We start from the raw sequence: 15,790 nt of genomic DNA, 5'->3' as shown, positions 1-15,790 counted from the left end.
GAAATTGAGCTTGGGGAGGGTGGGGGGAGGGAAATAAAAATCACTGAGAAGGAGGCAATTTTGTCTGGGTAAGAGGTCCAGAATAAGGGTTAAGGATAAGGATAGTGGACCAAAAAATAAGATAAAAGGGCGGATGATTGGATCAGGGACAGTTGAGAGGGGAATCTGTTGGGTTAACTGAGTATACTAGGAGTAAAGGGGAAGGATTAAGATAGGGGAGTTTCATCTGAAAGGACACATGATTACAGTAGGAAAACTATTTAGTATGCTGTAACAAGCAGCTTGGAGGGCTGGGTGGCCTAGTGGTTAGAGTGTCTGGCTCTCAGGCCCCCTTCCCTCTCCCCCCGCCCACCCCCGCTTGGTTGAGAAGCCTCAGTCTTTAAGGCTGGGGGGAAGAGGTAGGGGGACCCAGGCCCTCCCTCTCCAGCCCTGGGCCCCGTGTACATGAACCTCTGAATGGGGGGGGCCCTCCCTGCAGGTAATCAAATTCCACTGCCCTAGGCTGCTTCCTGTTTAATTTTGGGCATATTCCCTCTAGTCCAATTTGCTGGGCAGCTTACTTCCCGTAGGTCCTCTCTTGGGTCTTGGGCAGTGCTTTGCCGCGGTCCCGGGCTACTTCGGGCGGGGCAACGGCCAGCTGGTGAGGGTGAGCCCTACAATGTCTCTGAGGTTTGCTCACTCAGTTACCTCATGTGCTGGAGGCTCCTGCGTCCCCTTAGCAGGACCCCTTGCCTGAGGAGACAGTGCTTACTCCCCGTTGGCTGCCTTGGCTGGTAGGTTAGAGCTCCTTCCCCTCAGGTAGGGAGGCAGATAGCTCCTGCCCCTTTGCCAGTCAGCCCCAGAAAGGCTCTTTCCTTTTCTGCCCTTTCAGGCCTGCAATGGCTGCAGGTATATCAGGGCAGGGCTAGCTGGTCCCAAAGGCTCTCTTTAACCCCTGCTTTGCTGACTGGTAGTTTTTCTGCTTCATCACATATGCCAATAATATTGCCTGCCAGACTAAGTGCCTGTCCATCATAGGGATTTCTATACTTCCCACCACCATAATACCAAACTGCTTTCAGTTGCAAGGGTAGGTATGTATGGAATCAGACCTGGTAATTGGTAGTAAAGTTAAGAATTGAAACATTTTGGTAAGTTCCAATAAGGCTGATATGAATTCTGACCCTTGAAAACCTCAACCTTTTGGAACTTAACTTACCCCTATTACGATCTTACATGAGTCATATCAATTTGTAGAGTCTCATCTTCCTTCCATTGATATCAAGGAGAATCTCCTGATTCAAAACATAGCCCATAATGGTGCAGAAAACAAAAAGTAATGTCTTTTTTTCATAGCTTAGGCAATCAAGGTAAAAAGTACTTTTTATTTTTTGTATAAAAGATAGAAGTAAAAAAATCAGTAGGTGCAAAAATACTCTTATTATTGCCTGAAGAAAAGTAACAAAATGTACCCACTTCATTGAAATCTAAAGTTTCAGAGTTCATTGAATTTCTAATTGACTATACATATCTCACTAAATCTGCACTTAAAAAAGTATATATTTAATGTCTAGTGAAGTAGGAGGATTTATCTAGCAACAGAGAAAGGCTGTATGTAGAATTCCAAGTATAAATGGCTGTTTAAAGCCCGGATTCAGGAAAGAACTTAAAGCACATTCTTAATTTTGACTTCAAGGGGACGTAAATGTGTGCTTAAAGTTCACCACATGCTTAAGTGCCTCTCCTGAATAGAAATGCTTTCCTAGAATTGAGGCCTAAACCTGAAACTGTGAGCAAGAAATATAGTGGTAGTTAAAACAAATACCACACACCGGATAGAGCTTGTCCTCTTTAAAACTGATAAAGTTGTCCAGCTTTCTACCTCAATTTTTAAAAGATACGGTAGTGGAGAAAGAAGCCATCCTAAACTCTAGTGAAAATTCATATGGATGTTATAGATGTTGAAGGATCCGTCCAACTTAATCAGTAAAATAGAGACTCACACAGTTCTAATCCTTTTGAAGAAATCACATAAACCATCTCAGAGGGCAGAACAACCAATCTATGGAACAGGATTGTTCTGATTGGGGAAAAATTAAATAAAATATCAAAAAAGCAGCAAGGCCTTTGTTGTTTAGTTAACACTGAGTCAGGATTCAAATGGCTCACTTCCTACCTAATCTCTGCCTCTTTATCTTTCATGTTTATCATCAGTGTTTGACTGGCACACATCTCTCTGTCTTTTTAGCCAGTTCCTCTGTTTGCTTCAGCAGTCATGTAGGCTGCATAGTACTTATCAAGCAAAAATGTAAGCATTATAGGGGTGGACCAAATGGAGTTTGAGCGAGTAAGTCAAACAGGTAGAGAGGGATTTGTTTAACATAGTAAAAGCACTAGTCCTTGCAATAGAAAGTAGGTCTTAAACGTATCTACCCATCGACCCATCCAAATTCACAACTTGTGTAAGTCTTCAGTTGTATTCAATGCAGTAGCAACTGTTTATTCCAGCAATGAATTTTTCCCCATTTAGTTTAACCTCTAAGAAGCAAACAGTGGACGGGAACAACTTAACTTTATTATATTGTGCCAAAAACTGCCCATAAGGTGTTAGTAAGTGTTATTTCCTCTGTGTTGCAGACAAAACATAATCTGCAGCAGGGTTTCATTTATTAGAAGAGTGCAAAAAAAAAAAATCCCTGTTGCAGCAACATTGCTACATTTCTACTTTTTGTTGGTTTCACGGAGAAATATAAAAAACGCACCAATTTTGAGTGCAACTTTTATCATTTTCACTCTGAGAAAAAAAAACAGTTTTAACTAGAAAAAACTATTTTGTTCAGGGGAATTTAACTTGTGCACCACAGCTGGAGGCTGGAGTTTGTATTCAATAGAGGATGTAGAGGCAGCATCAGCTTTTATACCTATTAAAGAAATAACCGCAGCCATTCATGTGATATTGTTTTATTTATCAGAGATAGGGTCCAGTTTTGCTCCCATAGCAGTTTTGCCTCTGACTTTAGTGGGAATAGAAACAGATGTGAGACTTTGGAATTTGAAAAGTCTATTACTAGCAGATGGGGTGATGTGTAGTCCAGGGAGTGCATGGTGAGAGGAGTCCTTGCAGTTGTGACTGGCCCGCTTGCTATTAGGCATTGGATCCACAACCACTACAATAAATGATGTTACTCTGAAATGAAAGTACAACTCTGTCCTGCTGAATAAATGCCTGAAAATCACCCTAAATTAATTAATTCAGCATTATAGGCTTGCCTACACTGTGCTTTAGTCCACACCGGAGGCGTGCAAATTGTAGTCTTCATTAGTGTGTTGTGCACTATCTGGCCTACATGGACCCTGCTGGTATGCACTAAAAGTTCCCTAGTGTGTGTTAATGAAGTCACATTTCAAACAGTACTTATGCTAATATACACTAGGGAAGTGTTTGTATGCACCAGCAGAGCCCATACCAGCCAGTTACTGTGCAACATACTAGTGCAAACTAAAATATACCCCGCTCCAGTGCAGACTAAAGCACCATGTAGACAAGTCAGAGATCAACATTTACCAGCAACTATATAACAAAATAAGAGTTAAATTGACTACAGCACTGTCCTAACATAGAGAAAATGGAAAATGGTTTAGACACATGCCTGGCCCCCTTTCTTTTACTCGCCTATGCTTAGTCATTTCCCCCATATTGGCAAACCTTTTCTAGTGTATTGCCTCGCTGATTTCCAGATACTGTCCTATCCATCATCTTAAAATACTTTGTTGCTTTGTGAGGGGGGGACACTTCTATGTAACAAGAATACAAAGCCACAACAGCCATCTTGGAGGAGGCTAGAATGGCCTCCTTAGAGAAGACTGCCACCAGCTTGCTAGAGTAGTTCTATCTGCTTTTAGGTAAATCTTTAAAGCCCAAATGCTGATTTGATTAAACACAAGGGGAAAAAGAAACAGGAATTTCCAGACAGGATCAGACCAGTGGTGCATCTAATCCAGTGTGCTACTTGACTGGCCAGGAGCAGGTTCTTCAGAAGAAGGTGCAAAAGACTCTGAAATGGAATAATCTGCCCCACGCCCTTCGGCTGGAGGTTGAACTATGCCAGATGTTTTAGATTACATGTTATCAGAATGAAGAGAAGTCACGGGGGTACATTTTCAGAGTTGCAGGCTTTATTTGTGTAATTCCAATGGTCTTTAATAACTAAGGCCCCATGTAACATAGAAAACTTCTCCACTTTGTTAAGATTAAACACGTTAGAGCCTCAGGGATTCCTACACATTGATATGGCACTGTGATTATCACAATATAAGAACCTAGATTAATAGATTGGTAGGTCAGAAAGGACCACTATGCTCATCTAGTGTGACCTATAAATGCAACTGACAGCACTGGGGAGCCAGCCACCAGGAATGTCTTGGCTAGTTTCCTATCTCAACACTGACCCAGCCAAATTTGACTTATTTCTGAGATTTACACAAATCACAGGCCAAGATGGAGTCAGTTCTGGCTAGAAAGAAACTCTTTATAGACTCCAGTGGTACAAAATAATTGACTACAAGATTTGCAAATAATTGCATATGTCAGGTATGTCTGTCTTCAAATACTATAGCCTTCACTCACCACCACCAGAGCTGGGGAGACAGGTATGTCTGTCTTCAAATACTATAGCCTTCACTCATCACCACCAGAGCTGGGGAGACTGGGAGCAGGGACAGTTGCTGCTGCATCAAAGGTGGGATCCCCCCTCAAGAGAGGACAGATTTTTTTTGCACTACAAGCCTCCCTGGGACTGAGTTGTAGAATTAGATTTGGGTAGGGGTGTTTTTAAACTGAAAACAAGGCTGCAGACGAAGGATTGTGTGTGAGGAGGGAGGGCAGGCAGAGAGCCCTGTGTTAGTGTCTGGGCCATGACGCTCCTTGGCCAGTGATATCCACTTTTGGGACTGTGATGGCTATCTCTGATCCAAGGGCACCTTGGGTTGTGGGCACCTTGCCACATTGTATACATTCAGGCAGACATCCACCTCTGGGGGCCCTGTGCACTGGTGTATTTCCCACTTCTGGATCAAGCACTTTGATTTCAGTAAATTAAATATACTTGGTATTTATTTCCTATATCCTAAACATACCAAATCCAATTGCTAGTACTTTCATGTGTGAGCTTTCAAGCTAAGTGCCACAGGTGATATTTTGGGTGGCATAATTAATAGTCACTGTTGTGAGTGCCAGAGCCAGTGTTAGATTCGGTGGGGCCCAAGGCAGAAACTAAGGAATCAAAGCCAAAGCCTGAGCCCCACCACCCAGAGTTGAAGCTGAAGCCCTCTCCCCCGCCAGGGCTGAAGCCGAAGCCTGATCAGGTAACTTAGCTTTGCGGGGGCCCCTGTGGCATGGGGCCCAAGCAATTGCCCTGCTTGCTACCCCCTAACACCGGCCCAGGTGACTACTTATTGTTTCATAAATGCGGAGTGGCACAATATAAATCCCAAATTATCAGCACAAAGCTGTGGTGAAAATGATTTGAAAGAAATGAGGAAATTCTAAACTACTAGAATAATATATCCTGGCCCACAGGGAAATGGCTGATGTTTGGTTTGAAAAATGCTGTATGAATTGTTTAAAAAGGAGAGCATTTCAAAACATTTCAGATTTCTGCAAATGTGTTCTGTTTGTTCATACTCCATTTATAATTGTGACTCCTGGTAGAGCTCTAGGACTCTGCATAGAAATACAGAGCTCTTCTGCTGACCCCTGCTGATATCAGAGCAGGTGGATACTATTAATTCCAACAGAGGAGTATAAAAGAGTTTGAGAGTTTCTCTGAACAAGATGGAAGTAGGGGCAGTGGCAATAGCAGAGGAGAAAACATGCTGAGATTTATATTTTATTGTTCTATAAATTAGCAATAAATGCAAACCGTAAGAAAGGGGTAAGTTGAGAACATGTTCAGTGTGTGTGTGTACTGGTAAATGCAGGGTGAAAATGCCACTTGCTGACAATATCATTCTTCCACTGTGATTTTACTGGTGTGGGGCTGTTATGTCTGCATATCCTTGTTTCTTTAAAAAGGTCTTTAGTGCTGTTTCACTAGCACAAGCTCTGTGCCCTTTGGACATTACAAATGGTTTTAAGGATTAAAAACACTTGAGAAGTTATATGGACATGATTTGTGCATGCTTGGGAATGAAAATGACAAGGAAGTTCAGATATTTCCTGGAACTTTCCTTATTAAAGGGGTTAGCACTCACTGAGCTAATTTGGATTTACCATTGCCTCTGTAACTTTTCTGCCAAATGGTGTCAGCAGCAACAAGGGCTGGGTTCGATATCTAGGGTTCCTCTTAACATTCCAAAACAAAACTGGCTTGATGCCCTCACCCAGAAATCTGGGGAAACTAAACACCACCCCAGAGTGTCTCTAGGAGGCAATATTCCCCAATCACAAGCACTGAGTCTGGGTATAACAAAAGAAAACTTTTATTAAAAGGGAACTCAGCATTAATTTGGGGTAACACAGCTTTACAATTTACAGCTCAATTGGTGCAAAACCCCTACATGTCCTTTCTACAGTCACCACCAGTGCAGCTCCACTGATAGATGAATTAGGGCTATCCCCAAATACAAGGCCTGAGACTATTCAGACTTCTGGATACAATTACATTATTACTGGGCATGCTCAGAGGATTAAGATATTCATTAGCATAGACACTGTCATACTAATATTAAATCATCTCATTAGCACAGTTACTCCTACTCTAGTAACAAGATACCTCCCGTGACAGAGCTGAAATCTGTTTACCACCTTTTGTCTGCTGGACTGTGAGAAAGGATTCCTTTTTGCTGAAGCAATAGCATTGACATGAGAGAATTCTATTTCACATTCTGCACTGCTGTCAGGATAGGAAATCCTTATGGGCTTGAGCTTTTCTGGAATTTTGCCTTCTGCAGAGAGACTGAAGATACAATAATATCTATATATATAGTTTCCAAGTCAGCAGGAATAAATAACGGAAACAGTGAAAAAAGTGGAACTGAAAAAGATTTAGAGAAGGGCACCAGAAATGATCAAGGGTATAGAATGGCTTCAATATGAGGAGAGAGTAAAAGGATTAGGCCTGTCCAGCCCACAAAAGAGAAGACTAAGGGAGGGATATGATAGAGGTCTTTAAAATCAAGAATGGCATGGAAAAAAGTGAATAGAGAACAGCTATTTATTCTTTCACACAATACAAAAAACAGGGGTCAGTCGATGGTATTAATAGGCAGCAGGTTTAATACAAACAAAAGGAAATGCTTTTTCACACACTGCACAATTAACCTGTGGAACTCATTGCCATGGAATCTTGCGATGACCAAAAAAGAATTAGATACATTCCTGGAGGATAGCCATGGCTAAACAATGGCTATTAGCCAAGATGGTCAGGGATGCAACCCCATGCTTGGGACAACCCTAAACTGCCATGCAGCCACTGCTTCCCAACAGACCCTAGCCACTTTGTGGTTCAGGAACCTTCCCCTTACCTGGCCAAGGGAAAGGGAAATGCAGTGGGGAGAGGGCTGATGGGAGTTGTAGTCCCCTGCTTAGCAGATCCATCACAATCATATTTGTTTTTGTTTTTTTTCTAAATTATCTGCAAGACTCTGACTGAAATGGGTATAAGTTATTTTTGGAATCTATGCTGTGCAGATTGTGAGTCATTGTCATGGAATCTGCCATCCTGAACAAGATTTTTACACAGGTGACACACATTCCTTGAAAATCATTTAGGCTCTGAGTACATACAATGTACCTGGAAAGCAGATTGGGAGATCTGACTAATGTGACAAGTCTCTCTGAGTAGCTTGGAAAAATCTTTTTTCTATTTAAAAATTAAACCCCTCATATATCACTGCAAAATTTAATAAGAAAGAATCATATGAGAATGTCTGTGCCAAGCCTCTGACCCTTGCACACTCCCGAGAATTCTGAGCAGAATCTCAGGAAGCATCTGCAAAAAGTGCATGCAGTGCTGGGAAATACATTCAGACCACCTGCACTGAAGAGTAAGAGGAGGATAGCTAGTCCTCTGCTAGTTTGCCATATTGGCACATCAAGAAACTCAGCAGATGCATGAGAGAGTGATTTAAAAAAATGCCAAACAACTAATTGTAGAGAACCTCTGGGAATTTATAGGCCACTCTAGAGTTGGGACCTCATCACCAAGCTTGCAGCTTTACTGCAGAATGCAGTCCAAAACATAGGCACAACATCCATTTTGAGCCCATCCAAATTAGAAGTGACTTACTTGAGAGAAGTGACTCCTGTGCTGCTGGGGAGCTAAGGAAAATGTTTCCAGGCTGATGGATTGGAACATGATGTATACAAAGTGGATTTCAAATCCTGGCCATTTGGGTCTTTTTTAAGGTAGCATTTTATCCTCATTTCACTGAGGATATGTTTAGGTTGGTTTGTTTTGATCACTAATTTTTTTAGTTTAAGAGTTTAGTTTAGTGAAAGAAACATAAATAAAAAGATTGTATAGAATAGAACTGAAATCTATCTCATTGGTCTATTAGAGGACTCTAGAGCAATGTTTCTCAACGGCCAGTCAGTGGACCAGGGCCAGTCCCAGAGATCTCCCTGACACAGTTTAGGAAGGCAGCAAACCAGTCCCTGGTATCAAAAAGGTTGAGAAACACTGCTGTAGAGGTACTTAGACATATGCTGCTAGTAAGAGACTAGCCTTAGCCAGAACAATTCTGACAGCAGAAAGAGAATGCAATCAGCATTTGAACTGGAGGGTTCACTGAAGGTTTAGTTTATTATCCCTATGGCTTTCAATAGGACTCCTCATGTACACCAAGGCTACTCACATGAGTAATGGTCTAAGTATCTGGCTTCACCCAGACATGGAAATATTCCAGTAGACTCTGTACCTAATAGACCTCTTAGCTAGATCTCTTTTGAAAATTCATAAGTATATACGGTAGCACTGCAGATACTGTCTAGAAATTAACTTATGCATGTATTTGGTAATTAAGATCCACTGAGCACTGAGCAGTAAATACACACTTAGGGCAGATTTTTAATGTAAGTTAGGTGTCTAAGATGCAGTTGGCACCTAGTGGGATTTTAATTGATTTCAATGGGAATTAGAGCCTTGGTGTTTTCAAAAATCCCACAAGGCACGTTTCTGTGTCTTTAGGTGCCTAAATACCTTTGAACATCTGGCTCTTAGAGCCCAACCCTGCAGCCTCACGCAGGCTCCAATTCATCAGACCTCCCCTGTTCAGCAAATCACCTAAACACATGCTTGCAGTTAAGCAAGTGCTTAAGTATTTTGATGAATAGAGATGGATCTAAGCACATGTGGTGATTAGGGGAATCTGTGTACAACTTATAAATTCTGGTTGCTGTTTTGAAATTATTATGAAGTTGTTGCAATGACAATTGCTATATTATGGAATGCCTCTTTATCTATGTGTATCCACCAAAGGCTGACAGGACCTAGCACATACCCACCAGACTAGGGACATGGATAGTACAAAGAATGCTCTGGAATACTGAGGAATCTCAGGCAGGGAAATGCATGTAAAATCTATTAGTTCTGTGTGGATCTGTGTATTCCTTGTGTGATTAAGTGAACAACAATGGTTTTAGCGTCCTGTGCAAAGTATCTGTGCATTTCATGTGCCCTAGAAGAAGAAAACTGTAGAGTCCAAACACCCTATGGCTGGAGTTCTGGGAAAGAGTGTGTTTAAGCTACAGAGAGAATTTGAGGAGTGAACACTGATTCTAGGGGCTGTACAGCTGGACCAGGGATTGCAACTCTCAGAAGAGGGTGCTAGAGAAAGCATCTGCATTTCAAGTGTGTGCCTAGGGACCCCAGTGCCTGAGTTCTGTTAAGACTCCAGAGGCTCAAAATATGCAGGATCCTGAAGCTGGATCTCTTCACAGAAGTCTGTTGAATGGCCAAGAAGCGCATGCTCAACTGGAGCTGTTTTAGCACATTCTTGTTGAACTGGAGCATCAAGTAGTCCTGCTGAAATCAGTGGGACTAGTCATGTGAGTAAGGGCTGTAGGATTAGCCTCCCCTTAAGTGGATAGTAAGTCAGGTAGTGTAAAGAAAGATGGCTTCATTTACTATGTGCTCTTTACAATGCTTTCTGGGCAGTGCTTAATCTTCCATATTATTACATTTTTTACATTTTACTTACAGTGGTTAGTGGCTGAAAACCAGGAGGCTGTTTGTGTGAGTAAAGCTGCCAGGACCATGCCTGGTGCTGTCAAGGGATACCTGGCTTGTCTCACTCATGTGAATACTGCTATTGGCTCCAAATAATGTGAGTAAAGCCAGCAGGATTTGGCCTCGTGTCTTTCTGCCTTCCTTTTAATGTCAATCATTGCGAAAACATTTACAAATGTTGGAAAACACCTGGTCATTTCTATTCTGTTATATTCAGGTCCTTATACCATGGCCATATCTGAGCACCTTCCAGCAGCTGATTAAGTGAGATGACCACTAGCTCCTTTTATGTGTAGTTAATTCCTTCTTCATCTCTTCCTTCCCACATTTGCAGAGCTCTCTAGGCCCAATCCAATGCCCATTGAACCCAATGGAAAGATACCCATTGACATCAATACCCTATTACTGATTCTTATAACTGTAATTAAATATTGTTATAATTCATACAAATACTATAATAATCATTACAGAATTGGATGTAACTGGGCTTACAAACCAAAACATTAATCATAAAATGATCGTGAATATGGCAATCAAAAGAAAGAAACATAATCAGTAACCCATCGTCACAATCCAAACTTCTCTAAATATTCTTCATTAATTGTGTTAAAAAAATAGTAACAACTAGGGCATGGAAGATAATTAAAACTCAATCACAGAACCCATCATCAGTCCTCACATAAGAACATAAGAACGACCATACTGGGTCAGACCAAAGGTCCATCTAGCCCTGTATCCTGTCTTCCGACAGCGGCCAATGCCAGGTGCCCCAGAGGGAATGACCAGAACAAGTAATCATCCAGGGATCCGTTCCCTGTCACCCATTCCCAGCTTCTGCCAAACAGAGGCTAGGGACACCGTGTCTGCCCATCCTGGCTAATAGCCATTGACAGACCTATCCTCCATGAATTTATCTAGCTCTTTTTTGAACCCTATTATAGTCTTGGCCTTCACAACATCCTCTGCAAGGAATTCCATGGGTTGACTGTGCGTTGTATGAAAAAATACTTCCTTTTGTTTGTTTTAAACCTGCTGCCTATTAATTTCATTTGATGACCCCTAACTCTTGTTTTATGAGAAGGAGTAAATAACACTTCTTTATTTACTTTTTCCACACCAGTCATGATTTTATAGACCTTTTTTATAGATCATACCCCCCCTTAGTCATCTGTTTTCTAGGCTGAAAAGTGCAGCTGTTCCATACCCCTAATCATTTTTGTTGCCCTTTTCTGAACCTTTTCCAATTCCAATATATATATATTTGAGATGGGGTGACCACATCTGCACGCAGTATTCAAGGTGTGGGCATACCATGGATTTATATAGAGGCAATATGATATTTTCTGTCTTATTATCTATCCCTTTCTTGATGATTCCCAACATTCTGATTGCTTTTTTGACTGCCGCTGCACATTGTGTGGATGATTTCAGAAAACTATCCACAATAACTCCAAGGTCTTTCTTGAGTGGTAACAGTTAATTTAGACCCCATCACTGTATATGTATAGTTAGGATTATGTTTTCCAATGCGCATTACTTTGCATTTATCAACATTAAATTTCATCTGCCATTTTGTTCCCCAGACACCCAGTTTTGAGAGATCCTTTTGTAGCTCTTCACAGTCTGCCTGGGACTTACGTATCTTGAGTAGTTTTGTATCATCTGCAAATTTTGCCATCTCACTGTTTACCCCTTTTTCCAGATCATTTATGAATATTTTGAATAGCACTGGTCCTAGTACAAACCCCTGGAGGTCACCACTATTTACCTCTCTCCATTCTGAAAACTGACCATTTATTCCTACCCTTTGTTTCCTGTCTTTTACCAATCCATGAAATGACCTTCCCTCTTATCTCATGACAGCTTACTTTGCTTAAGAGCCTTTGGCGAGGGACCTTGTCAGAGGCTTTCTGAAAATCTAAGTACACCATATATATTTGACTCCCCTTGTCCACATACTTTTTGACCCCCTCAAAGAATTCTAGTAGACTGGTGAGGCGTGATTTCCCTTTACAAGAATCATGTTAACTCTTCCCCAACAAATTATGTTCCTCTATGTGTCTGATAATTGTTTTCTTTACTATAGTTTCAACCAGTTTGCCCAGTACTGAAGTCAGGCTTACCCACCTGTAATTGCCGGGATCACCTCTGGAGCCCTTTTTTAAAATTTGCATCACATTAGCTATCCTCCAGTTATTTGGTATAGAAGCTGATTTAAATGATAGATTACAAACTACAGTTAGTAGTTCTGCAATTTCACATTTGATTTCCTTCAGAACTCTTTGGTGAATACCATCTGATCCTAGTGACTTATTACTGTTTAGTTTATTAATTTGTTTGAAAACCTCCTCTAATGATAACTCAATCTGGGACAGTCCCTCAGATTTGTTACCTAAAAATAATGGCTCTGGTTTGGGAATCTCCCTCACATCCTTAGCGGTGAAGACTGATGCAAAGAATTCATTTATTTTCTCTGCAATGGCCTTATCTTCCTTGAGTGCTCCTTTAGCATCTCGATCGTCCAGTGGTGCCACTGGTTGTTTAGCAGGCTTCCTGCTTCTGATGTACTTAAACAAATTTTTGCTATTATTTTTGAGCCTTTGGCTAGCTGTTCTTCAAATTCTTTTTTGGCCTTCCTAATTATATTTTTACACTTCTTTGCCAGAGTTTATGATCCTTTCTATTTTCCTCACTAGGATTTAAGTTCCCCCTTTTAAAGGATGCCTTTTTGCCTCTCACTGCTTCTTTTACTTTGTTGTTTAGCCACAGAACCACACTTTGTTGGTTCTCTTTCTATGTTTTTTTTTAATTTGGAGTATACATTTAAGCTGAGCCTCTATTATGGTGTCTTTAAAAAGTTTCCATGTGGCTTTCAGGGATTTCCCTTTTGGTGCTGTACCTTTTAATTTCTGTTGAACTAACCTCCTCATTTTTGTGCAGTTCCCTTTTCTGAAATTAAATGCTACAGTGTTGGGCTGCTCTGGTGTTTTCCCTGCCACAGGGAAGTTAAATTTAATTATATTATGGTCACGATTACCAAGTAGTCCAGCTATATTCACCTCTTGGACCAGATCCTGTGCTCCACTTAGGACTAAATCAAGAATTGCCTTCCCTCTTGTAGGTTCTAGGACTAGCTGCTCCAAGAAGCAGTCATTTAAGGTGTCAAGAAACTGTATCTCTGCATCCTGTCCTGAGGTGACATGTACCCAGTCAGTATGGGGATAGTTGAAATCCTCCTTTATTATTGAGGTTTTTTTTATTTTAATAGTCTCTCTAATCTCTCTGAGCATTTCATAATCACTATCACCATCCTGGTCAGGTGGCCGTAATATGACCCTACTGCTATATTATTATTAGAGCATGGAATTACTATCCATAGAGATTCTACGGTACAGTTTGGTCCATTTAATATTTGATATTACTTCATTTGATTCTACACTTTCTTTCACATATAGTGCCACTCCTCCACCAGCAGAACCTGTTCTGTCCTTCTGATACATTTTGTACCCTGGTATTACTGTGTCCCATTGATTATCCTCATTCCACCAAGTTTCTGTGATGCCTATTATATTAATATCCTCATTTAATATGAGGCACTCTAGTTCAGTGGTTCTCAAACTAGGGCTGCCGCTTGTTCAGGGAAAGCCGCTGGCAGGCTAGGCCAGTTTGTTTACCTGCCACGTCCGCAGGTTCGGCTGATCACAGCTCCCACTGGCCGTGGTTCATTGCTCCAGGCCAATGGGGGCTGCAGAAAGGGCGGCCAGCACGTCCCTTAACCCATGCAGCTTCCCATTGCCTCCATTGGCCTGGGACGGCGAACCGCAGCCAGTGGGAGCCACGATCAGCTGAACCTGTGGACGCAGCAGGTAAACAAACCAGCCCAGCTCGCCAGGGGCTTTTCCTGAACAAGCGGCGGCCCTAGTTTGAGAACCACTGCTCTAGTTCAGCCATCTTATTATTTAGACTTCTAGCATTGGTATATAAGCACTTTAAAAACTTGTCACTTTTTAGCTGTCTACCGTTACATGATGTAATTGAATGGACTTTTTTTCATTTGATTGTTTCTCATTAGATCTTACCTGTATTTTATCATCTTCCATCCTCTCCTCCTTACTAGGACATAGAGAATCTCCATTAATAGATCCTTCCCTAAGGTATGTCTCTATCCGAACCATGTGCTCCTCCGCACCTCTCGGCTTTCCCCCAACGCTGAGTTTAAAAATTACTCTATGACCTTTTTAATGTTAAGTGCCAGCAATCTGGTTCCATTTTGGTTTAGGTGGCACCCCTCCTTCCCGTATAGGCTCCTCCTTTCCCAGTTCCTAATAAATTGAAACCCCTACTCCCTACACCATTGTCTCATCCACACATTGAGACCCTGCATTTCTGCTTATCTTACTAGGCCTGTGCATGGAACTGGAAGCATTTCAGAGAATGCTACCATAGAGGTGCTGGACTTCAATCTCTTACATAGCAACCTAAATTTGGCCTCCGGGACCTCTCTCCTATCCTTCCCTGTCACTGGTACCTACGTGTACCACAACCACCAGCTCCTCCCCAGTACTACACATAAGTCTATCTAGATGTTCTGAGAGATCTGCAACCTTCATACCAGGCAGGCAAGTCATCATGCAGTTCCCCCGATCACCACAAATCGAGCTATCTATGTTTCTAATGATCAAACCGCCCATTACTAATACCTGGAGTTCGATCCCCCGGAGAGGTATCCTCAGTGCGAGAGGATACCCCAACATCATCTGGAAGGAGGGTCCCAACTATGGGATCATTTCGCTCTGCTCCAGTTAGATGTTCTCCTTCCCTGAGACTTTCATCCTCCTCAACAGCACAGAGGTTGTCAGTCTGGGTGTGGGACTGTTCTACTGTGTCCCAGAAAGTCTCATCTATGTACCTCTCTGTCTCCCTTAGCTCCTCCAGTTCAGCCACTCTGGTCTCCAAAGCCCGTACACAGTCTCTGAAGGCTAGGAGCTCCTAGCTCCGAATGCACACATAGGGTAGGTAATCATACATGCTGCATTGGGTACAATAAACTGGATAGCCCCCACTCTATTGCTGGACTTGTGCCTGCATTGTTTTTTTACTCGTGAAGCTTGTTCCTTTGTTGTTGTTTTGTTTTTATCAAGGGGTGTTTTTGGCTTTAAATTTAAGGAATGTTAAGTGTATCTAGCCCCCATCACAGTCCCCCTCCAAAATCCTCACAAAACTCCCCTGTTAGCCGCTCCTGGTCGCTAGCTCCTCTGGTCACTTAGGAGTGGGCTTTTTAAAGCAGTGGTCTCAAAGCCGGTCCGCTGCTTGTTCAGGGAAAGCCCCTGGCGGGCCGGGTCAGTTTCTTTACCTGTTGCGTCCGCAGGTTCGGCTGATTGCGGCTCCCACTGGCCGCGGTTCGCTGTCTCAGGCCAATGGGGGAAGCGGCGCGGGCCGACGGATGTGCTGGCCGTTCTTCCCGCAGCCCCCATTGGCTTCCCGCAGTGAACCGTGGCCAGTGGGAGCCGTGATCGGCCGAACCTGTAGATGCACCAGATAAAAAAACTGGCCCGGCCCACCAGGGGCTTTCCCTGAACAAG

The sequence above is a fragment of the Trachemys scripta genome, chromosome 2 (genome assembly GCF_013100865.1).
Source record: "Trachemys scripta elegans isolate TJP31775 chromosome 2, CAS_Tse_1.0, whole genome shotgun sequence".
NCBI classification, from domain to species: domain Eukaryota; kingdom Metazoa; phylum Chordata; order Testudines; family Emydidae; genus Trachemys; species Trachemys scripta.
This window is presented reverse-complemented; position numbering follows the sequence as displayed.